The 25582-nt window shown below is 40.1% G+C and overlaps 1 pseudogene; it reads right to left on the reverse strand.

Annotated features, from left to right (window-relative positions):
• Positions 1-449: 449 nt before the first annotated feature.
• On the reverse strand, positions 450-25582 carry LOC123939172 (annotated as a pseudogene).

Below are 25582 nucleotides of genomic sequence, written 5' to 3' on the forward strand. Positions count from 1 at the left end.
TAGGCTCCAGATATCTTTCTAAGGCATCCCTTGCTCAGAGAGCTCAGGGATTTCCCAGCTTATGCCTGCTTCAGCTCTAGACAGTGTTCAGAGCACCCCACATATTTCCAACCTTTATCCATCTCATCTTTAGCCACAATACCAGGGTGCCCCCAGCACCACACATGCACTCAGACCACACCAATTCCACTACCAGCACGGTGCTCACTGCACTGAACGCAGTGTGCATGCACTTCAATGTCAGCTATTTTTCCAGGGTGTCCTTGTGTGAGAAGACCTGGGACCACCCCTGCTTCCACCCACTTGATCCAGCACTTGATAAAGTGATGTCCACAGGGCACCCCCTATGTGGAGTGCACTGGGACCCCCAGGACATTAATCCATCTTGGATCCAGCCACCTCAGCAGGGTTCCCCACCCAAAAAGAATCTCATGATGCCCTAGCCCACATCATGCTTCAGCCAAGTGAATCTCCATATGTTCCCTATATGGAACATTCCAGGAACTACAGCTGTCACCCACATTTCCTTCAGCTATCTTGCCAGGTACCCTCTGTACAGATCCTTGGGTTCCCCAGCTTGCATCTGCACAAGCTTTGGCTGTTTTGATAGGTTGTATTCTGCATGGAGAGCCCAGCAACCACACTGGTCTATGCCCACTTTACCTCTGGCCACCCTACCATGGCAGCTCTGACATAGAGTACCCTGGGAACCCTAGGAACCCCAGCTCATATCAGACACAGCTCCATTTAGCCAACCAAAGTCCCAGGCAGTCTAAACAGGGGGTGACTATAGACCCTATTTTCTCCAAGTCTAGAAGAAATAGCAATACCACCTAATTCATGAAAAAAACAAAGACAGAAAGGCAAGCAAAATGAGGAGATAGAAGCAAACTCTAGGCTTCTAGACCATAGCAGCCTATGGTCATAGTAGCTCCAAATGAAAGAACAAGATAAAACCTCAGAAATATAACTAAGTGACATAGAGATGAACAGTATGCCAGGTGAAGATGTATGATTATAAATGATCATAAAGACATTCCCTAGACTGGTAAGAAGACTGTAAGGACTCAGTGAGAACTTTGAAGAAGAAATTAAAAAATATAAGAAAAACAGAGTTGAACACAATAACTGAAATGAAAAATACACTAGAAGGATTCATCAGCAGATCAAGATGCAGAATAGGTCAGTGATCTGGAAGACATGGTAATAGCACCCAAGCAGAACAGCAAAATGAAAAATAAATAAATAAATAAAAATTAAAATTAAAAATAAAAATGAGACTAGGTCAAGAAACATTTGGATGATATCAAGTAAACAAACATTCACATTATAGGGGTCACAGAAGAAGAAGAGAGAAAGGAGTACCAAAGTGATTTGAATAAATAATAGCTGAAAATGTCCTTAACCTGGAAAAGGAAAGAGACATACAAATTTAGGAAGTGCAGTGAGTTCCAAGTACCATAAACTCAAGGAAATCCAAACCATGACATAATAATTAAAATGTTAAAGATTAAAGGTAAAGTGGAAAAAATTAGATTTTATTTATTTATTTTTTTTATTTGAGAGAGTGACAGAGAGAGCACAAGCAGGGGCAGAGACAGAGGGAGAAGCAGAGTCCCCACTGAGCAGGGAGCCCTATGTGGAGCTCAATCTTGGGACCCTGGGATCATGACATGAGCCAAATGCAGGCACTTAGCTGAATGAGCCACCCAGGTGACCCAGATCTATGATTTTAATATTTATCATAAGTGATCTAATGTTTATGCTTTATTTTTCTTATCAATATTTCAAGTTCTTTTAAAAATTTAGTTAGTTAAAATATAGTGTAATGTTAGTTTCAGGAGTAGAATTTAGTGATTGATCACTTACATATAACACCCAATACTCATCACAAGTATCATCCTTAATATCCTTCACCCATTTATCCTACCTCCCTCTATCAACCCTCAGTTTGCTCATTATAGTTAAGAGTCTCTTATGGTTTGCCTCCCTCTCATTATTTTTCTTTCCCCTTTGTTCATCTGTTTTGTTTCTTCAATTACACATATAACTGAAATCATATTTGTCTTTGACTGACTTATTTTGCTTAGCACTATACACTCCAGCTCCATGTATGTCATTGCAAATGGCAGGATTACATCAGTTTTGATTTCTGAGTAATATTCCATTCTGTATATATACCACATCTTCTTTATCCATTCATCAGTTGGTGGACACTTAGGCTTCTTCCATCATTTGGCTATTGCCAATAATGCTACTATCAAGGTTCATATGCCCCTTCAAATCAGTAATTTAGAAGCATATTTTATATTTTATTATATTAAGATGATCAATAAGTATTCATCTATTATGTTCCAAACAACATTATATTATTTTAATGGTGTTCTTTTTAAAAGTTTTTTTATGATTAAGTTCAACTAGCCTACATATAGTGAAACACCCAGGGCTCATCACAACATGAGCCCTCCTTAATATTCATCACCCTGTTACCTCATCCTTCCTTCCCACCTCCATTCTGTAACCCCCAGTTTGTTTCCTAGAGTCCAGAGTCTCTCCTGGTTTGTCTCCCTCTCAGATTTCCTCCCATTCAGTTTTCCCTCCCTTCCCCTATGGTCCTCTGCATTATTCCCTATGCTTCACATATGATAATTGTCCCCCTTGGTTTGACTTATTTTACTTAGTATAATCCCCTCCTGTTCCATCCATTTCAATGCAAATGATAGGTATTCATCCTATCTGATGGCTTTAATTATACTGATAGTTTCCTTCACTGTATAGAAGCCTTTTATCTAGATAAAGTCCAAATACTTCATTTTTGCTTTTGTTTCCTTTGACTCTGGAAAAGTGTGTAGTAAGAAGCTGGTACAAATGAGGTCAAAGAAAGGGCTACCTGTGTTCTCCTCTAGGATTTTGTTGGTTTTACTGTCTTACATTTAGGTCTTTCATCCATTTTTAATTTATTTTTGTGAATAGAATAAGAAAATGGTCCAGTTTCATTCTTCAGCATATTGCTTTCCATTTTTCCCAAAACCATGTGCTGAAGAGACTGTTTCCCATTTGATATTCTTTACTGCTTTGTCCAGGATTAGTTGACCTATAGTTGTGGGTCCCTTTCTGGGTTTTACATTCTGTTCCATTGTTTTATGTGCCTGTTTTTGTGCCCAAGCTGTGTCTTGAACACTGTAGCTTTGTAGTAGAACTTGAAGTCCAGAAACATGATGCCTCCAGCTTTGCTTTGTTTTTCCAAGATTGCTTTGGTTATTTGGGGTATTTTGTGGTTCCATGCAAATTTCAGGATTGTTCCAGCTCTGTGAAAAATGCTGGTCATATTTTGATAGGGACAACATTAAGTGTGTAGATTGCTTTGGGTAGTATAGATATTTTAACAATATTTGTTTTTTTTTTCAATCAAAGGGAATGTTTTCCCTTTTCTTTGTGTCATCTTCAATTTCTTTCATAAGCATTCTGTAGTTTTCAGAGTACAGATTTTTTTTACATCTTTGCTTAGGTTTATTATCAGGTATCTTTATGGTTTTTGGTGCAATTGTAAATGAGACTGAACGGGACAGTGGCAGACAGAGGGGCCAAGGAGGGAGCCTGATGTCGGGCTTGATTCCAGGACCCCAGAATCACGAGCTGAATAGAAGATAGACACAACTAGCTGAGCCACCCAGGCACCCCAAGTTCTAGCAATTTTTGATGGAGTCTCTTGGGTTTTGTATATATATATATATATCATGTTGTCAACAAATAGTGAAAGCTTGACTTCTTCCTTGCCGGTTTGGGTACTTTTTATTTCTTGTTTTCTATGCTGAGGCTAAGACTTTGGTACTATGTTAAATAACAGTGATGACAGAGGACATCCCTATCTTGCTCCTGACCATAGAGGAAATTTCTCAGTTTTTCCCCATTGAGGATGACATTAGCCATGGGTCTTTCATGTATGGTCTTTATGATGTTGAGGTTTGTTCCATCTCTACTTTGTTGAGGATTTTTATGAAGAATGGATGTTGTACTTTGTCAAATACTTTTTTTGCATCTATTGAGAGGATCATTTAGCTTTTATCCTTTTTTATTGTTGTTAATGTGGTGTATCATGTTAAGTACTTTGTGGAATATTAAACATCCCTAAAGCCCAGTAATAAACCCCACTTGACCCCAAATAATTCTTTTAATGTACTGTTGGATTTGATTTGCTAGTATCTTGTGAATTTTGCATCCATGTTCATCAGGGATATTGGCCTGTAATTTTTTTTATTGGGCTCTTCGGTTTTGGCATCAAGATAATGCTGGCCTTGTAGATTGAATTTAGAAATTTTCCTTTCATTTTTATTTTTCAGAACACTTGAGAGGAATAGGTATTAACTCTTATTTTCTTCTTTATTTCACTTTTAAAATTTAAATTCAATTAGCCAACATATTAGTTTGAGAAGTAGAGTTCCATAGTTTATCAGTTCATATGACACCCCTGCTCATCACATCATGTGCCCTCTTTAATGTCCATCATCCATTTACCCCATCCCCCAATCCACCTCTCCTCCAGGAACCCTCGGTTTTTTCCTATACTTAAGAGTCTCTCATGGTTTTTCTCCCTCTCTGTTGACTTCCCATTCAGTTTTCCCTCCCTTCCCCTATGATCTTCTGTGCTATTTCTTATATTCTACTCATGAGACCATATGATAATTGTCTTTCTCTGATTGACTTATTTCACTCTGCATAATACCCTCCAGTTACATCCATGTCGATCCACATGGTAAGAGTTATATTCCATTGCAACAAAGCAGGAAAGAATATCCAATGGAAAAAAAGACAGTTTCTTCAATACATGTTCCTAAGAAAATTGGACAGCCACATGCAGAAGAATGAGACAAGACCATTCTTTTACACCATATACAGAAATAATCTCAAAATGGATCAAAGATCTAAATGAGAGACAGACATCCATCAAAATTCTAGAAGTGGACACAGGCAACAACCTCCTCGACCTCAGGTGCAGCAACTTCTTACTAGATACATCTCCAAAGGCAAGGGAAACAAAAGCAAAAATGAACTATTGGGAATTCATCAAGATAAAAACTTCTGCACAGCAAAGGAAGCAGTAAACAAAACTAAAAGGGAACCTATGGAATGGGAGAAGATATTTGCAAATGACAGTATAGATAAAGGGCTGGTATCTAAGATCTATAAAGAACTTCTCAAACTCAACACCTGAAAAATAAGTAACCCAGTATAGAAATGGGCAGAAAACATGAGCAGACATTTCTGCAAAGAAGACATACAAATGGCCAAAAGACACATGAAAAAAAAAAATGCTCCATAGCACTTGACATCAGGGAAATACAAATCAAAACCACACTAAGATACCACCTCACAGCAGCCAATTTGGCCAGGAAACAGCAAATGTTGATGAAGATGTGGAGAAATGGGAACCCTCTTACATTGTTGGTGGACATGCCAGCTGGTACAGACACTCTGGAACAGTATGGAGGTTCCTCAAGAAGCTAAAAATAGGATATTAACATTTCTTTAAATATTTGGTAGAATTCCCCTGGGAAGCCAACTTTTTATTGTTTTGATTACTGATTCAATTTCTTTGCTATTCCATTCAAATTTTCCATTTCTTCCTGTTTCAGTTTTGGTAGTTAATATGTTTCTGGAAATTCATCCATTTCTTCCAGACATAAAATTTCCATAATGCTCTCTAATAATTGTATTTCTGTGGTTTTGGTTGTAATCTCTCCTTTTTCATTCATGATTTTACTTATTTAGGTACTTTTTGATATGTTTAGCAGGGATTTACCTTTCTTATTAATTCTGTCAAAGAATCAGTTCATAGTTCCACTGATCTGATTTACTGTCTTCTTGTTGTTGTTGTTGTCATCTCTATAACATTTATTTTGGCTCTAATCTTTAGTATTTCCCTTCTGCTGGCTTTAGGTTTTATTTGCTTTTCCTTTTCTCCTTTAGGTATAAGGTTAGGCTGTTTATTTTAGATTTTCCTTGCTTCTTGAGTCCTGTATTACTATTTGATTCCCTCTTAGGACCACTTTTGCTGCATCCCAAATGTTTTGGACAGTGGGATTTTCATTTTTATTTGTTGCCATGTATTTCTTTATTTTTTTCTTTAATTTCCTGGTTAAATCATTCATTCAATAATAGTATGCTCTTTAACCTCCATGTGCTTATAGTCCTTCTAAAATTTTTCTTATGGTTGACTCTAGTTTCATAGTATTATGGTCTTAAAATATGCATGTTATGATCTAAATCTTTTTGTATTTGTTAAGGACTAGTTTATGACTCAGTTTGTGATCAACTCTGGAGTATGCACTATGTATATTTGAAAAAAATGTGTAGCCTGCTGCTTTAGGATGAAATGTTCTGAATGTATCAGTTAATTCCATCTGGTCTAGTGTGTCACTCAAAGCCATTGTTTTCTAATTGATTTTCTGTTTAGATGATCTGTCCATTGGTGTAAGTAGGATGTTAAAGTCCCCCACTATTATGGTATTATTAGCAATGAATTTTTTTGTGTTTGTTATTAGTTGATTGGTGTATTTTGGTGCTCCAAAGTTTGGGACATAAATATTTATAATTCTCACATCTTCTTGTTGGATTGTCTCCTTTATTGTGACGTAGTGTCCTTCTTCATCTCTTGTTACAGTCTTTGGTCTAAAATCTAATTTGTCTGATCTAAGCATGGCTACTCTTCTTTCTTTTGACATCTATGACCATGGTAAATGTTTGTCCATCCCTTCACTTTCAATCTGCAGGTGACTTTAGGTATAAATGAGTCTTTTATATCCAGCATATTGATGGGTCTTGTTTTTTGTCCATTCTGGCACACAAGTCTTTGATTGAAGTACTTGGTCCACTTATATTCAGAGTGATTATTGGTAAGTATGAATCTAGTGCCATTGTATTACCTGTAAATTAATTGTTTCTGGAGATTTCCCCTGATCCCTTCTAGTCTTTGTTGCTTTTGGCTACCGCCCCCTCCCAACCACACACACACTCTCAAAGAGTCCCCTTTAATATTTCCTGTAGGGATTGTTTAGTGGCCATAAATTCCTTTAGTTTTTGTTTGGGAAACTCTTTATATCTCCTTCTTTCTGAATGACAGCCTTGTTGGATTAAGTATTCTTGACCGCATATTTTCCCCATTCTGCACATTGTATATATCATGCCACTCTCTCTGGCTTGCCAAGTTTCTCTTGATAAATCTGTGGATAACCTGATGTGTCTTCCCTTGTAACTTAGGGATTTCTTTTCCCTTGCTGTCTCAGGATATTTTTCTTATGTTGGTATTTTGCAAATTTTACTACAGTATGTCTTGGTGTTAGCCTGATTTCATTGATTTTGATGGGAGTCTCCTCTGCCTCTGGATTTGGATGTTTCTTTCCTTCCTCATTAGCAAAATTTTCAGCTAAAATTTGCTCACCCAAACCTTTTCCTTATCTTTTTCTTCTGGGACTATATGGTATGAATATTATTATGCATTATGGAGTTGCTTAGTTCCTTAAGTCCACTTTCATGAGCTAATATTTTTCTTACCTTCTCCTTTTCAGCCTCATTGTTTTCCATAATTTTATCTTCTGTATCACATTAATTCCTCTTCTTCTTCCTCCATCTTTGTGGTCATTACATGCAATCACTTTCACATCTCGGTTGTAGCACTTTTTATTTCAGCTTCATTAGTTTTTATTTCTTTTTATGTCTGCGCTAAGTGATTCCTTGGTGTCTTTTTGCCTTTCTTAAGCCCAGTTAGTAACCTTATGGCTGTTCTTTTAATTCTTATTCAGGCATATTACTTTTATCTATTTTAATTAGATCCCTGGCTGTGCCCTTCCTTATTCTTTCATTTGCGCTGAATTCTTCTGTCTTGGCATTTTGCCTATGTCTGTTTTCTGTGTGTTAGGAGAGTCTGTATTTCCTACTCTTGAGCATAATGTCCATATTACGAAGATTTCATATACTGATAAAGGTCTGGCATCAGAATGTGTTTCTGGTATGTGCTCTGTGTTCTCTGCTGTTGTGTTTTGGGTGTTCTAGCCCCTAGGTCAGTCCTCTTCAGAGTTTTCCTCACCTACAATGGGAAGTGCATGGAACTTGTCTAGTGTGTGTGGGGGGGAATTTTAACCAGGTGTGTTTTGGTCTGTGTGTTAAAAGAGGGTAGACAAAATTTCCCCTAGAGCTGAAGTTGTGCAACTGTCTGGGTCACTTTGGGAGAAATAGTTCCCCTTCTTGGAGGGCATTTAGGAGGGGTGGCACTGCCTCTCAGGGGACAAAAAAGCTGGTGAGTGCCATTGACCTATCCCACTCATTAGCATAGTCTCAGAGGCACTGCTACGGGCAACTAGCCTGGTTGCTGGCTTTTTGGTGTGTTTTACTATAAACGTCAAGCCCCTGAACATTTGTGCTGCTGCCACTCTGAGACAAACTAGCACCCACCAGAGAAGGAAGAGACCTTGCCCAGAGGATCAGTGCAGGTCCACATCATGCTGGGTCCCTAAAATTTAGAGTTTTGAAGCATAGCCAGCACACATGACATAAAACACAGGAACACAGCACCACCAGGTGGTTAGGTGGCTTGGATGAAGACAGGATGAAGGCAGGGATCTGAGGGATACCTGGAACACACAAGGGGAGATAGTTCACTCTTCCCTGAGGGCTTCCTGAACAGCAGTGGATGCAAATTCCCCTCTCCAGGGATGATAGAACAGGCCAATACAGTTTTTGTTCCCTGCTAGCCAGTACAGACTGACTTCAATGACCAGTACAGTGCTCATAATGGAGGCTTGAGCTGATTATACCAAGCCCCACCCCCCTTCACTCTGCAAGTGCTTTTTAACTAGGGAAACTCAGCCTGAGCGCCAGAACAGCAGGAGGCCCCTTCTCCGGAAGACCATCAGAAACCACCACCATCCCCTACACACACACACACACACACACACACACACACACACGCACCAAGTCTACTGACCTAGAGTCTGGCTCAACTTCAGCTCTAGTGGAAATGGGATCTAGCCTCTTTTAACAAGCAGGCCTGAACACACTTAGTTAAAATTACCCACACACTCTGAAGAGGACTCAGACCACACTGTCTTCTCCTTGGGCCCTGTCCTCCTTCTCCATAGGAGTACTGCTGTGCCTGCCAGGGCACACCCCAGCAATGCAGACTTCTAAACTTTGTACTTGGAGCTCTGCCACTTATAAAAATTTGGAATAATCAGCTTTACTTATTTTCCCTGTCAATGGCTTTGGCAAAGTGTTTTTCTTGTGCAATCCCCAGGAAGTTAGTCTCTCTCCCTCTGTTTCTCTCTCTTATCCCCTGATCCAGGTTCCTTCCCCTCTGCAGCACTCATTTTTTTTTTCTCCCCCCAATCACATCTCTGCACCTTCTACCTTCCATCATGTGGCCTCTTTTATTTCTCTAATTGTGCAGTTTGTTCTCTCAATTCTCAGATTAACTTCTTGGGATTCTCAGAATGATTTGATATTATCTAGCTGTGTTAAAGGGAAAAGACAAGCATAGTGTTCCCCTACTACTTTGCCATCTTAACTACTACACAACTCTAGCTGCTTTTAAGGTTTTATTTTTTTCCCTACATCAATATATTTGACAAATTTAATTACAATATATCTTGGTGTTGGTTTGGTATTGTTAATTTTGGCAGGAGTTCTCTGTACCTTCTAGTTCTGGATGTCTGCTTCCTTCCCCAGATATGGGATGTTTTCAGCTATTATTTCTTCAAATAAATGTTCTGCTCTTTATTCTCCTTCTAGGATTCCTAGAATACGAGTGTTATTACATCTGAGTCACTGAGCTCCCTAAGTCTACTCTCATTCTGCTTAATTCTTTTCTCCCTCTTTTATTCAGCTTGTTTATTTTCCATTAATCTGTTTTCTAGATCACTAATTCAATACTTTGCATCATTCCATCAAGTGGGTTTCTTATATCATTTATTGTGCACTTTATATATGCCATGTTATTGAAATCTTTGTGTTAATTGTCACTTATGTCTTCTACTCTTGTCTCAAGTCTAGTGAGTATCCTCAAGATCATTGTTTTAAATTCTCTACCAGACATGTTACTTATATCTGTTTCACTTAGATTTCTGGCTGTGGCCTAGTTCTGTTCTATCATTTGGGGTAAATTTCACTGTCTGCTTAAATTTCTGCCTTTGTGTGTTTCCGCAGGCAGAAAGTCAGGGTTGATTTTATATTTATACTCTGCTGAATTCATGTGTTAGTTCTACTAATTTTTTGATGGAGACTTTCAGGTTTTGACTGAAAGTTTGACTTCTTTTTTGCCAGTTAGGATGTCTTTTATTTCCTTTTGTTGCCTGATAGCTGAAGCTAGAGTTTCCACTGTTAAATAACAGTGGTAAAAGTGGACATCCCTGGGGGAGTCAAGATAGCAGGGAAGTAGGAGGAGGCGCCATTTCAACCTGTACCCTAAAGTGAGCTGATTACCTACCAAAGAACTCCGACCACCCATGAAATCAGCCTGAGATCAGAATTATACACGTCTGGATCTCTACAGGAGCAGAAGACGCCAGTGACAGGTAAAGCAGAGTGGGAACATCGGACTGATATCCGAAGATAAACAAAAGGGTGAGGGAGCAACCAGAGTTGACTGATTGGAAAGTAATACCCCAATACAAGAGTACTCTGTGTCTGGGGACCAGCATTAACTTGGAGTCTGGTTGAAAGCACTCAAAAAACAAACAGCAAAGGATCACGGGGGGTAATAGTGGGAACCTGGGCGGTTAGGGTCAGGGACTTAAGTCCCCGGAACCAGGAGAGCCTCCCTGGCACTGAGCCAGAGAGAGTGTGGCAGAGAAATCAGGTCTTGGTCCCTGAACCTCCAGTGCACCTAAGCGCCCAGCACGCCTGAGAACGAGTGGGGGCTGGCTCCCATGAGGGGCTGGGAGCCTGGCCAAACGGCAATCCTGAAATGTGCGCGTCCCACACCCTCCCTCAGGAGAGGTGCTCATAGGTGCTAGCCTGGAGCTCTGGCATCCAGAAAAACCAGATATTCCCAGCCCGGGACAGCAGGAAAATCTCAGTGTGCAATCTCTGCTTGGAACCTCTCTGGCAGTCTGGAGCTGCATAGACAGCCGCCACTGGCCTGGTATTGGGTACAATGAGGAGCTCCTGCATCCCCAGGGACCATGACTCAGAACCTACTCAGCCAGCAGCTCTGCAGAGCATTCTGAGGCTTCTCTCTGAAAGGGAGGTCAGGGTGCAGTTTGCTTTCCTCTAAAACTCCAAAAACCATCAAAAGCTGTCAAGGCGAGAGAAAACAGAGGAAAGAACATAAAAACCCCCAGAGAACAAAAGCCTGAAAAAAACAGTTTCCTCAGAGCCCATCCCTTTGAGAGGAGCAGGAGGACCTAACTCAGGAACATCATTGTCTGAAAACCCACGTGGCAATCCGCTCCCCCAGAAAACCAACCAGGAAGGAAGAAAAAAAAAAAAAAAAAAAAAAGACTAGAAGAGAACAACGACCACTACTTCATAAATATAACTTTTATTTTTAACTCTTTACCAATATTCTGGTTCTTTTTTTTCTTAATACATAAAGATAATTTTTAACCTATTTGCCATCACACTGAGACGTCCAGTACATCAAATTCATTAATAACCTGCTAACCTGAACTTTTTTTTTTTTTTTTTTTTTTTTTTTTTTTTTTTTTAAAGATTTTACTTATTTATTTGACACAGAGAGATCACAAGTAGGCAGAGAGGCAGGCAGAGAGAGAGAGGAGGAAGCAGGGTCCCTGTGGAGGCAGAGAGCCTGATTTGGGGCTCGATCCCAGGACCCTGAGATCATGACCTGAGCCGAAGGCAGCAGCTTAATCCACTGAGCCACCCAGGCGCCCCTAACCTGAACTTTTTGATACATACACCCGTGTTTTTCTTTTGCTTTTCTATTTTATAATTCTTTTTAAATTTTAACTTAGTTTAGTCTAGTTTTTTCTTTTTTAATTTTTATTTTCTACTATACATATAGAGTTAAACTTCAAGGTAACCCCCTTTCCCCAATCAATGCTACCCTTATTGGCAAACCAGTTTCTAATCCCCCTGTAACTTAGGAAAGTTGAGTCCCTTAACAAAAACATCAAGATACATCCAGGAAGAATCAAAATAACCTTCGTTGCCCCCCTGAGAATTTATAACCACTCTCCCAATTTTTCCTTCTGCCAGTGTTTCTGTGAATTTGTTTGTCCTGATAGAATATAAATCTTATAATTGGGGTGCTTTCTGATGAGGTTCTTCCCTTTTTTTGCTTATATATATATTTTTTTCTCTTGTCATATACTTTTATCAGTCTTTTTGTTTGTCTGTTTTTGTTTTTATATTTCATAAATCTTACCTTCGGGCCCATTTGCGCTGAGACTTCTCTTTTATCTTCCATTTTTTTCCCAGTCTCTTTCTCTCTCTCTTTTTTCCCTTTTTCTTTTCCTTTTTTTTCTTTCTTCTTCTCTATTTCTTTTTCTTTTCTTTTTTCTCTCATTTCGGTGGGGAACCCTGATTGCACAGAAGCATTCCAGGGTGCACCTTAATGGCACCACTATCAATAAATCCAGCTGCATCTGTTCAGTCATCTCTCACCAAAATGACTAGGAGGAGGAATACCCAACAGAAGAAAAATACAGAGGATGGGCCTTCTGCAACAGAGCTAATGGCTATCGACATAGACAATATGTCGGAAAAGGAATTCAGACTAACAATTATCCAGACAATAGCTAAGTTGGAGAAAGCCATGGATGACCAAACGGAATTGATTAGGGCAGAACTGAAAACCACCAGGGATGATGTTCACAATGTTAGGGCAGAACTGAAAGCCACCAGGGATGATGTTCAAAATGCTCTCAATGAGTTCCAATCTAATCTAAATTCTCTAAAACCTAGGGTAGCTGAGACAGAAGACAGAATTAGTGATCTGGAGGACAAACAGATAGAGAGAAAGGAACAGGAGGAAGCCTGGAACAAACAGCTCAGAAGCCACGGAAACAGAATCAGGGAAATAAATGATGCCATGAAACATTCCAACATCAGAATTATTGGAATCCCTGAAGGGGAGGAAAAAGAAAGAAGTCTAGAAGATATACTGGAAGAAGTTGTCTATGAAAATTTTCCCAATCTCACCAGTGGAAACAGCATTCATGTACTAGAGGCAGAGAGATTTTCTCCCAAGATTTTATATTCTCAAAAGTCCTCATGACTCCTTATAGTTAAAATGAGGAATTATGTTTCACGACAGACCCTCTTAAAAGCAGCTAGGACAAAGAAGGTCCTTACATACAGAGGAAAGCCCATTAGAATAACGTCAGAAATTTCCACAGAGACCTGGCAAGCCAGGAAGGGCTGGCAAAATATATTCAGAGTACTAAATGAGAAGAACATGCAACCAAGAATACTCTATCCAGCAAGACTGATATTTAAAATGGATGGAGAGATAAAGAGTTTCCAAGGTGGGCAAGGCTTAAAACACTATGCAACCACCAATCTGACACTGCAGGAAATATTAAGGGGGTCCAATAAAAAAGAAAAAATCGTAAGAATATCATTGAACAGAAATATAGAAACAATCTACAGACAGAAAGACTTCAAAGTTAACACGATGTCAATAAAAACCTATCTCTCAATAATCACTCTCAATGTGAATGGCCTAAATGTGCCTATAAAACAACACAGGGTTGCAGATTGGATAAAACGACAAGACCCATGCCTATGTTGTCTACAAGAGACCCATTTTGAACCTAAGGATACACCCAGACTGAAAGTGAAGGGATGGAGAAATATCTTTCATGCCAAAGGGCCTCAAAAGAAGGCCAGGGTAGTGATTCTCATATCAGAAAAATTAGATTTTAAACTAAAGACTGTAGTCAGAGATACAGAAGGACACTACATCATTCTTAAAGGGACTATCCACCAAGATGATCTAACAATTATAAATATCTATGCCCCCAATATGGGAGCACCCAATTACATAAGAAAACTATTAATCAAGATAAAGAGTCATATTGATATGAATACAATAATAGTAGGAGATCTTAATACGCCTCTCTCAGAAAATGACAGATCATCGAAGCAGAAAATTAATAATGAAATAACAGCATTGAATGAAACATTGGACCAGATGGACCTCATAGACATATACAGAACATTCCACCCTAAACCAACAGAATACTCATTCTTCTCAAGTGCACATGGAACCTTCTCCAGAATAGACCAAATACTGGGTCACAAAGTAGGACTCAACCGATACCAAAGGACTGACATTATTCCCTACATATTCTCAGATCACAATGCTTTGAAACTGGAACTCAATCACAAGGAAAAGTTCAGAAGGAACTCAAACACCTGGAAACTAAAGACCACCTTGCTTAAGAATGCTTGGATCAACCAGGAGATCAAAGATGAACTTAAACAATTCATGGAAACCAATGAGAATGAAGACACTTTGGTCCAAAACCTATGGGATATAGCAAAGTCGGTTCTAAGGGGGAAATACATAGCCATCGAAGCCTCCCTCACAAAAATGGAAAAATCCAGATTACACCAGCTCTCTCTACACCTTAAAGGCTGGAGAATCAACAACAAATCAAACCAACTGCACACACAAGAAGGGAAATAATCAAGATTAGAGCAGAGATCAATGAGGTAGACACCAGAGATACAGTAGAACGTATCAATGAAACTAGAAGCTGGTTTTTTGAAAGAATCAATAAGATCGATAAACCATTGGCCACACTAATCCAAAAGAAAAGAGAGAAAGCCCAAATTAATAAAATTATGAATGAAAAGGGAGTGATCACAACTAACACGAACTAAATAGAAACAATTATCAGAAATTATTAGCAACAGTTCTATGCCAATAAGCTAAGCAACCTAGATGAAATGGATGCATTCCTGGAAAACTATAAACTCCCAAAATTGAACCAGGAAGCAATTGGCAACCTGAATAGACTGATATCTCGTAATGAGATTGAAGCAGTGATCAAAAACCTCCCAAAAAAACAACAGCCCAGGACCTGATGGATTCCCTGGGGAATTCTACCAAACTTTAAAAGAAGAAATAACACCAATTCTCCTGAATTTGTTCCAAAAAATTGAAGCAGAAAGAAAATTTCCAGACTCTTTTTGTGAAGCCAGCATTACGCTGATCCCCAAACCAGGCAAAGACCCTACCAAAAAGGAGAATTTCAGACCAATATCACTGATGAATATAGGTGCAAAGATTCTCAACAAGATCCTAGCAAACAGGATCCAGCAGCACATTCAAAAGATTATCCACCATGACCAGGTGGGATTCATCCCTGGGTTACAAGGATGGTTCAACATTCGCAAATCAATCAATGTGATAGAACAAATCAATACGAGCAGAGAGAAGAACCACATGGTCCTCTCAATTGATGCAAAAAAGCATTTGACAAAATCCAGCATCCGTTCCTGATGAAAATGCTTCAAAGTATAGGGATAGGGGGAACATTCCTGAACTTCATAACGTCTATCTATGAAAGACCCACAGCAAATATCATCCTCAATGGGAAAAAGCTGGCAGCGTTCCCATTGAGATCAGGAACACCACAAGAATGGGCAACCTGAGGGTTTTGAAGGGTCAGGGGTGGGAGGTTGGGGGAACAGGTGGTGGGTAATGGGGAGGGCACGTTTTGCATGGAGCACTGGGTGTTGTGCAAAAAGAATGAATACTGTTACACTGAAAAAATAAATAAAATGAAAAAAAAAAACAGCTAATAATAAACATAAAAAAAAAAAAGAATGCGCACTCTCACCACTTTTGTTCAACACAGTATTAGAAGTCCTAGCAATGGCAATCAGAAAACAAAGAGAAATAAGAGGTATCCAAATTGGCAAGGAAAAAGTCAAACTCTCTCTCTTCGCAGATGACATGGGTCTTTATATGGAAAACCACAAAGACTCCACCCCCAAACTACTAGAACTCATACAGCAATTCAGAAACATGGCAGGATACAAAGTCAATGGACAGAAATCAGTGGCTTTCTTATACACTAACAAGGAAAATACAGAAAGGGAAATTAGAGAATCGATTCCATTTATTATAGCACCAAGAACCTTAAGATACCTAGGAATAAACCTAACCAAAGAGGTAAAGGGCCTGTACTCGAGGAACTACAGAACACTCATGAAAGAAATTGAAGAAGACACAAAAAGATGGAAGACCGTTCCATGCTCTTGGATTGGAAGAAATAACATTGTTAAAATGTCTATACTGCCTAGAGCAATCTTTACTTTTATCGCCATTCCAATCAAAATTCCACTGGTATTTTTTAAAGAGCTGGAGCAGATAATCCTAAAATTTGTATGGAATCAGAAGAGACCCCGAATTGCTAAGGAAATGTTGAAAAACAAAAACAAAACTGGCGGCATCGCGTTACCCGATTTCAAGCTTTACTACAAAGCTGTGATCACCAAGACAGCGTGGTACTGGCATAAAAACAGACACATTGACCAGTGGAACAGAGTAGAGAGCCCAGATATGGACCCTCAACTCTATCGTTATATAACCTTCGACAAAACAGGAAAAAATATACAGTGGAAAAAAGACAGTCTCTTCAATCAATGGTGCTGGGAAAACTGGACAGCGATATGTAGAAGAATGAAACTCGATCATTCTCTTACACCATACACAAAGACAAACTCGAAATGGATAAAAGACCTCAATGTGAGACAGGAATCCATCAGAATCCTAGAGGAGACCATAGGCAGTAACCTCTTCGATATAAGCCACATCAACTTTTTTCAAGATATGTCTCCAAAGGCCAAGGAAACAAAAGTGAGAATTAACTTTTGGGACTTCATGAAGATCAAAAGCTTCTGCACAGCAAAAGAAACAGTCAACAAAACAAAGAGGCAACCCACGGAATGGGAGAAGATATTTGTAAATGACAGTACAGACAAAAGGTTGATATCCAGGATCTATAAAGAACTCCTCAAACTCAACACACACAAAACAGATAATCATATCAAAAAATGGGCAGAAGATATGAACAGACACTTCTCCCATGAAGACATACAAATGGCGATCAGACACATGAAAAAATGTTCATCATCACTTGCCATCAGGGAGATTCAAATTAAAACTACATTGAGATACCACCTGACACCAGTCAGAATGGCCAAAATTAGCAAAACAGGAAACAACATGTGTTGGAGAGGATGTGGAGAAAGGGGAACCCTCTTCCACTCTTGATGGGAATGCAAGTTGGTGCAACCACTTTGGAGAACAGTATGGAGATTCCTCAGGAAATTAAGAATAGAGTTTCCCTATGATCTGCAATTGCACTGTTGGGTATTTACCCCAAAGATACAGATGTAGTGAAAGAAAAGCCATCTGTACCCCAATGTTTATTGCAGCAATGGCCACGGTCGCCAAACTGTGGAAAGAACCAAGATGCCCTTCAATGGATGAATGGATAAGGAAGATATGGTCCATATACACGATGGAGTATTATGCCTCCATCAGAAAAGATGAATACCCAGCTTTTGTAGCAACATGGACGGGACTGGAAGAGATTATGCTGAGCGAAATAAGTGAAGGAGAGAGAGTCAAGTATCATATGGTCTCACTTATTTGTGTAGCATAACAAAGAACACGTTGGGCATGGGGAGATGGAGAGGAGAGGGAGTTGAGGGAAACTGGAAAGGGAGATGAACCACGAGAGACTATGGACTCTGAAAAACAACCAGAGGGTTTTGAAGGGGCGGGGGTGTGGGAGGTTGAGGAACCAGGTGGTGGGTAATAGGGAGGGCACATACTGCATGGAGCACTGGCTGTGATGCCAAAACAATGAACACTGTTATGCTGTAAATAAACATATAAAAATAAATAAAAAAATAAAAAAATAAATAAAATTATAAAAAAAAAGTGGTCTTGTTCCTGACCATAGAGGAAAAGTTCTGTTTTTCCGCATTGAGGATCTTATTACCCGTGGGTCTTCCATATATGGCCTTTGTGATGTTGAGTTCTGTTCCCTCTATCCCTGCTTTGTTGACGTTTTTATCAAGAATGGATGCTATGTTTTGTCAAATATGGAAAGGGGTCACATGTTCTTTGACTGATGAATGGATAAATAATGTGTGGTGTAGTATGGTGTACACCACCTCTTCTGAGTATATGTGTGTGTATACATACCTACACATATATATATATACATAATTATATTCATATACGTACATATAATTATATGTATATACATATATACGTATATATATGTATACATATATATATATAATTTCAGCCATCGAAAAGAATGAAATCTTGTCATTTGTGAGGATGTAGATAGAGCTAGTGGATATTAAAATAAATAAGTGAGGGCTGCCTGGGTAGCTCAGTGTGTTAAAGCCTCTGCCTTCAGCTCAGGTCATGGTCTCAGGGTTCTGGGATCGAGCCCCACATTGGGCTCTCTGTGCAGCAGGGAGCCTGCTTCCTTTCCTCTCTCTGTATTCCTCTCTGCCTACTTGTGATCTGTCTGTCAAATAAATAAATAAAATCTTAAAAAATAAAATAAATAAGTGAAATAAGTGAAAAAATCGTCAGAGAAAGAATAATACCATAAAATCTACTCATAATGTGGAATTTAAGAAATAAAACAGATGAACATAAGGAAAGGGGGGGGCGGAGAAGAAAGTAAGCCAAGAAACATTCTGTTAACTATAGTGACCAAACTGAGGGTTGATGGAAGGCAGTCAGGTGGGGGATGGGTTAAGTGGGGAATGGCTATTAAGGAGGGCCCTTGTGTTGAACACTGGGTGTTATATGTAAGTGAAGTATTTCTAAATTCTATTTGTATGTTAACTGACTTGTATGTTAACTGCTACTTATATGTTAATTGACTAGAATTTAAACAAAATTTAAACAAAAATTTGGAAAAGAAAACAAAAAAGAAAGTGAGCTTTGTCTTATTTTCCTGAATTCAGTGATTTTATGAAGAAGAGGTACTGGATTGCCCTGCAGTACAGTTTCCCCTCTTTGACAGAACCCGACACTTTTGGAGAGTATCGTACAAGTGCTGTGAATGTTGTGCTATTTTGTTTGATTCTCTTTTACTTTCAGTGTGGTTTTTTTGCACTGACTTTTTGCTTGTTGTGGGATATTTTTGTTCTCTGGAGGAGGCAGACAAGGCAAGACTGCTGTGGAAGCTGGATGCAGGGCAGTGGTATTAACAAAATTTGCATGGTGTTACTAGTCCTATGCAGGATACCCTGAATCTCTGTGCCAGCTGGGGGCTGTGTATTGGGATAGATGAGGGCATGAAGCTTGGCAGAGCATAAAATGATGGCTGGGCATTGTTGCACCTATTGCACGACATTGTTTGATGGCCCATGACTGAGCTCTATGCAGTGGGTTTGTCTGGCAGGTCAGCTGGGCATGGCATACACCAGCAGCTGTGTACCTAGAAGGTGTGGGGATTGTGCAGTGATGGCTGGGGACACACACCTGAGCCCTGCACAGCAGATGTGCACAGCACAGAGGGACAGCTATAGATCTAGCATCTGAGTGGTGTGCACACACAGTTTTAACAAAATTTGTACTGAACCCATGTCCCAGGCTAGCAGGTTTGGAGTGGGCAAGTCCTCAGGAGAATTCATGGGTGTGAAACACTTCTAGCAGGTCTGTAGTAAGTGTCTGTACAGTCTCATCTCTAGAAGGCGTCTCCGTGTTTGTGTTGTCGACAATGAAGGAAAATGGAGTCTTCCAGCTCCCTCATTTTCAAAAAATTCCTCCAACATCTCTAAAATCAGTATAACAGATCCATTTCCTGTTTACCCTTGATGTTTTGTAAACTGTCACTTTTATGTTTTCTCTTTGGGGAGGCTACTATCTCTTTAAGGGCAGTGACCCAGCTATCACTGACCCTCCTGGTGGCCCAGTGCTAAGTCAAGTTATTTTTAATGCTCCAGGTTCCAAGTCCCACTGGTTTTATGAACTCATGGAATTCAGCCCCTCTAGTTTTTAAAGCCAAATATTATGGGGATCAGTCTTCTTTGTGTGGGCTGTCTGGTGCAAGGGATGTTTTCTTTGCCCTCTGCATGCATGCAGCTTCCTCTGCCTTTCTGACCTTCCTTGCTTTTCAGAGGCAGCTTCATTTATTTAGAGAAGGGGTTTTGTTCAGCCAGTCTTTGAGTCACTTTCTGGCTTATTGACTTGGATGTGGATGATAGCTCATTGTGAACATAAGACCAGGAGAAATCATCTGCCATCTTCCCAAGCTCCTTCCCTCCCATGTGTCTTTATTGATTTTTCTCTCTGGAACATCTATTCATTAATGCAAGTATGGTATTGAAGTCTCCTACTAGTACTGTATTGCTATCTATTTCTTTTTTTAGGTCTGTAAAGATTTGCTTTCTATATTTAAGACTTCCTATGTTTGAGATATATATATAAATATATATATATATATCTTGTATCTTCTTGTTGGATTGACCTGTTTAACATTATACAATATCCTTCTTTATCTGTTTTTTTTAAAGGGAGCAAATTATTATATTATTATTTAAAAATTTGGTTACAACCAATTTTGTTGTCATTAAAATTAGAGGTTCTTTTAAATTTGAATGGATAAACCAAAACCAGAAATTAAGTTTGGTAAAAATGGAACTAGTTTTCCAGTAATTACAGATTAGAAGGCAGAAATCAATTTAGAGAAACACAGACAAACCCCATGTTTACAATGATTGTGCCACAGATTTAAAATTCAGTAGTATATTAGTAAACTTTTCACATTTAGATCTTCATCTTGAGATTATGGTGAAGTTTTAGAATATAAGTGAGGTTCGGTAGAGTTAGGTCCAGAGCCCATGACCAGGAAAGAATTCTTGAGACATCTTTGGTACAAAATGGTGGTTTATTAAAACACAGGGACAGGACCCATGGGCAGAGAGAGCTGCTGCTGCTGCTGCTGCCACCCCAGGTTTGTGAGAAGTGATCCATTATATACTTGCAAGTTGGGAGGGGGTTAGGAATAGCATAGATCTCTAAGGAATTTTGGAAGCAAGTTTTCCAGAACTTTGAGGGGCTAGCTGTTGTTGGGAAAATTCCATTTAGTACTGTCTAATAAAACTTTAGTCATGAGACCCTTCAGATATATATCGGTGGACCATATGCTTGGGGATGATTACCAGCATGTACCTTGGAGGGTTTAGAGATAAAGGAAGTTTCCAAAGGAATTTTCATATGTTAAAGTAGACTTACAGGATCCTGGTTGGGGGTGAAGGGCGGTAGGGCTAGGATTGCCTTTTGCCCTTAGCAAAGTATTAAGGTGGAGGCAGGTGAGTCCCTAAAGGAATGTCACTCAGGGCAGTCAGGCTAGCATTGCCTTTTACCCTTAGCAAAGTATTAAGGTAGAGGCAGGTGAGTCCCTAAAGGAATGTCACTCTGCCTGTTTCAAGGACTTCTCAGTGGGCTCTAGTAAGGAAATTTAATAACTTTTCTTCTGCCTCTATTCCCCACATCAATTAGATAGCTGTTTCTTAAAAACCAAAAACAAAAACAAAACTCAGTACCTTGTGCAAATAAATCAATCTTCCATGTACCTTGGCACACTTAAAATTTCTTCATTGTATATATACAAAACACTTACCAATTGGTAGGACAAAATCCATACTTTCATAACAAAACTATAATATATCTCTCTGTTGGGTTGGTGGGCTCTGGGAGTGCAGGAAGAACAATAGAAATGACTGTTGGGTCTTCCAGCCTCCCCCCATCCCCCTTTCCTTAACCCTTGACTCTCCCGCCAAAAGGATGTATGCCCAGGTCACATCTCCATAGGTAACCCAATACCTATGCAGGAAACAGGTAAAAGACCCCCACCAACTCCCTCCCAGCATGACTTCCCCCACTCTGCTTTCCAGAGTCTCAAGGGTGCCCACCTCCTCCCGGTGCAACTTTCCTGGCTCCCCTTCTCCTGAGCCCTGAAACTTCACCAAGAGTGCCTTTAATAAATCTTGCCTTGTGCCCACTTCGCCTGGTGTCGTGTTTATCTCACCTGTAAAACTTTACACTCTCAAGTATGAACAATATACCCATATACATGGTATACAGTATTTACAAAATATAAAATATAATACAACTTGTTTACAATTTTTTAAACTCATCTTTTGCACTTGTATGTTATAAGGCAAATTTCCATTTCTGTACCAATTTTCAAGAGTCCAGAGATTTTGAAAAAACTGTTTTACAAGACATACTGTGATCTGAGATCTAAGTGTGCACTTTTAGGAGCATTTTTTAAAGATTTTTTTTTTATTTATTTGAAAAACAGAGATCACAAGTAGGCAGAGAGGCAGGCAGAGAGAGAGGGGGGTAAGCAGTCCCCCTGCTGAGCAGAGAGCCCCATAGGGGGCTAGATCCCAGGACCCTGAGATCGTGATCTGAGCCAAAGGCAGAGGCTTTAACCCACTGAGCCACCCAGGCACCCCTTTAGGAGCATTTTTAGGTGTACGGCCATCAACTCCCTATTTTGGTTGGAATTTCCAATAGTGTTTCCCATCCAGTGACTGGGAGCCTTTGGAAGAACACTAGGAGAAGGCTGATCACTAAATTTTGCTCCAGCATAATTTTCCTTTTGGTTCACTTCAGTTAGAAATGCTGATTTCTTCAAATGTGTATTTTTAATGTTCTCAGTATTTTTAAAAGGCTTTCTTTTTTTCCTGCTTCTGGAATTGTCAGATGAAGCAGAATCCTGCCAAAAGTTATTTTCATTTCTTTTTGAATAATGATTTTGGTTAGTGGTAAGTTATATTTGCTTTTCTGTCTGCTTATCTTTGGTTGTCCACACAAGTGTATACCACGAACAAACTGGACATAGGGAATGGCAATTTTCTCATTTTTCAATGTAAAACCTCTCTTCTGAACGAGGGTTGGCTGGGCGCGGTGGGCAGCAGCTGCCCAGGGAAAGGGCTCACTTCCTCAATTTGCAGCTGCAGGACTAGAGCAAGGGCTAAATTGGCCAGCTGGTGTGGGACTTCCTGTGCTGTGCTAAGCCGTTGAGGGGCTCTGCCCACACTCCAGGATCGGCCGGTGCCCATGGTACTGATGGAAGCGGCTGGGCAATTGCTCAGCCATGCTGGCCCGCAACCTCTTCTTTCTCTGCTTCTTTTGCACTGCCCAAGGGATGCCTCCCACCGGAGCTAGACTACAGCTGGACAGAGCTGCAGGGGCGCGAGACTGTGAGGTCAGGCCGGGACCATCTCACCCTGGGAAGTGAGAGAGGTAAAGGGTGTCAGGCAGCCCAGAGGTCCAGGATTCAGGGTCCAGGTGGCAGGGCCATGGCCACCATCGGGAGGGCCCCGAAATAACCATGGGTGGAAAAGGCCAGGGACACCAGGCAGCCACCCAGACAAGCGGCTCCCACTGTGCTGCGGGACAGAGATGACAGTCCTAGTGATGAGGAGACAGAAAGCTGGCTGAGAACCACGAAAAACTGACACCTTGAAACCCCCCCCACCCCCGCCCACCCTGCCACTCCTGGGTGGGACACATGTGACATTCTTTAGGAATCTCTCACCCATCTTAATGTTAATACCCTGCTAGAGGGCAAAAGGACCTTGGTATTGGAAAGGCCTCTGGAATCCAGTATCTTGAAGGTCCTCTTTAGCATATGAAAGTTCTATTGAAACTTCCCTTTTCCTTACTTTCCCCACCCCCATGGTACACAACCTGCTACCTGTTACAACCTGGGGCAGCAGCTCATCCTGCCCAGGGGTCCTGTCCCCCTGCTTTAATAAACCACCATTTTGCACCAAAGATGTCTCAAGTATTCTTTCTTGGTCATCAGCTTTGGACCTCACCCAACCGAACCTCACCTATATTCTAGAACTTCATCACTAGCTCCAGGAGGAAGTAGCTCAGCAAGGAGAGAAGGGAGAGGCGAAGTCGGGGACCACCCCTGGTGGGGCTGCTAAGAGAGCCCAAAGGCAGGGCAGACTGTAGTTCAGGCACTGGCGGAGAGGCAAATCTGTTTTTTTTTTTTTAAGATTTTATTTAATTATTTGACAGAGAGAGAGAGATCACAAGTAGGCAGAGAGGCAGGCAGAGAGAGAGGAGGAAGCAGGCTCCCCGCGGAGCAGAGATCCTGATGCGGGGCTCGATCCCAGGACCCTGAGATCATGACCTGAGCCGAAGGCAGCGGCTTAATCCACTGAGCCACCCAGGCACCCCCAAATCTGTTTTTATAGTCCTTGTTTCCAAAATCTGTTTGTCTGCTATAATTTCCCAGCTTTCATTTGTTTTCCATTTGTATGGAGTATCTTCCACTCTAAGGCTCTTATAAACAGCATTTTTTTTATCCCATTTAGCCACTGTTTGTCTTTCTAAAGTCCAATTTACTCCATTTACATTTAAATAATCACTAATAAGCCTATACTTACTGCCTTTTTGTTAATTGTTTTCTGGATGTTTTGTAGTTTCTAACTCGTTTTATTCTTCTGCTCTCTCTTTGTGGTTTGATATTTTTATTTAGTGGTATACTTAGAGTCCTTTCTATCTTTTAGGATTTTGCTTTGATGTTACAATTTGTACCTGTAACAACTTGTATGTATAACAGACTACAGAAGTTAATAACAACATAAATTTGAATACATTCTGAATCTCCATATTTGCTTTATTCCTCCATATTTTTTTGGTTTTTGATGTTACCCTTTACATCTTTTTACCTTGCATATTTCTCGACAAAGTATGTAGTTCTAGTTATTCTTGCTACATTTTTCATTTAGACTTCATACTAGACTTACAAGTGATTAATTCACTATTTTTTCTATATAGTAACCTTTCCTAGTGACATTTCCATTTCCATTTTTTTTCTTTTGTTACAAATTGTCATCCTTCTTTCAGCTTAAATAGTCTGTATATAATTTATTGTAAGGCCAGTCTAGTGGTGATAATTTTTTTCCACTTTCGCTTGAAGATACTTTTTATATCTCCTTCAATTCTGAAGGTGTGGGAGGCCGCGATAAGGCTCGAGAGGAGAACCAAACCAGGCCCTGACTTGTGTCTCCTCTATTGTCTAACTGGCTGATTAAAGACAGAAGATAATGGAGTTGAGTTGCACTGAGAAAGGGTCTGTGCTCTGTGTTGTGCGCTCGCCTGTGTGACTTCCCACATGCAGTTAGCTTTGAACACAATTTGGACAGGGGTATAAATCCTTAACTGGTCCTTGCTGTCCCAGTACAAGCTTGTAAATTACTCTCGGGATTGCTGTTAGTTCTTGAATCAATATTGATACAATGTCTTAGCTCCAGCCTTTTGGAGTCGTGAAGTCTGTGTGTAGTCATTTACAAGATGGATTAGGGGAACTGATTACGGGAATTTGTGGTTGTTTAACTAGACACGGATGTATTGCTTCTCTTATTGCAGAACTACTATATATATGGCCATAATGCCCCTAATAAACTCGGCACTGTTGAACATCATCCTCAGTGTCCCTCCTGCCACCATCTCTGTCTCTGGACTTCTTCTTTTCACCATCCTCTTACCCTCACATTCCTGGTTGATTTGTCGCACTGGCTGTGATATGAAGGACAACAT

This window comes from Meles meles, chromosome 3 (assembly GCF_922984935.1).
Source record: "Meles meles chromosome 3, mMelMel3.1 paternal haplotype, whole genome shotgun sequence".
In the NCBI taxonomy this organism is placed as follows: domain Eukaryota; kingdom Metazoa; phylum Chordata; class Mammalia; order Carnivora; family Mustelidae; genus Meles; species Meles meles.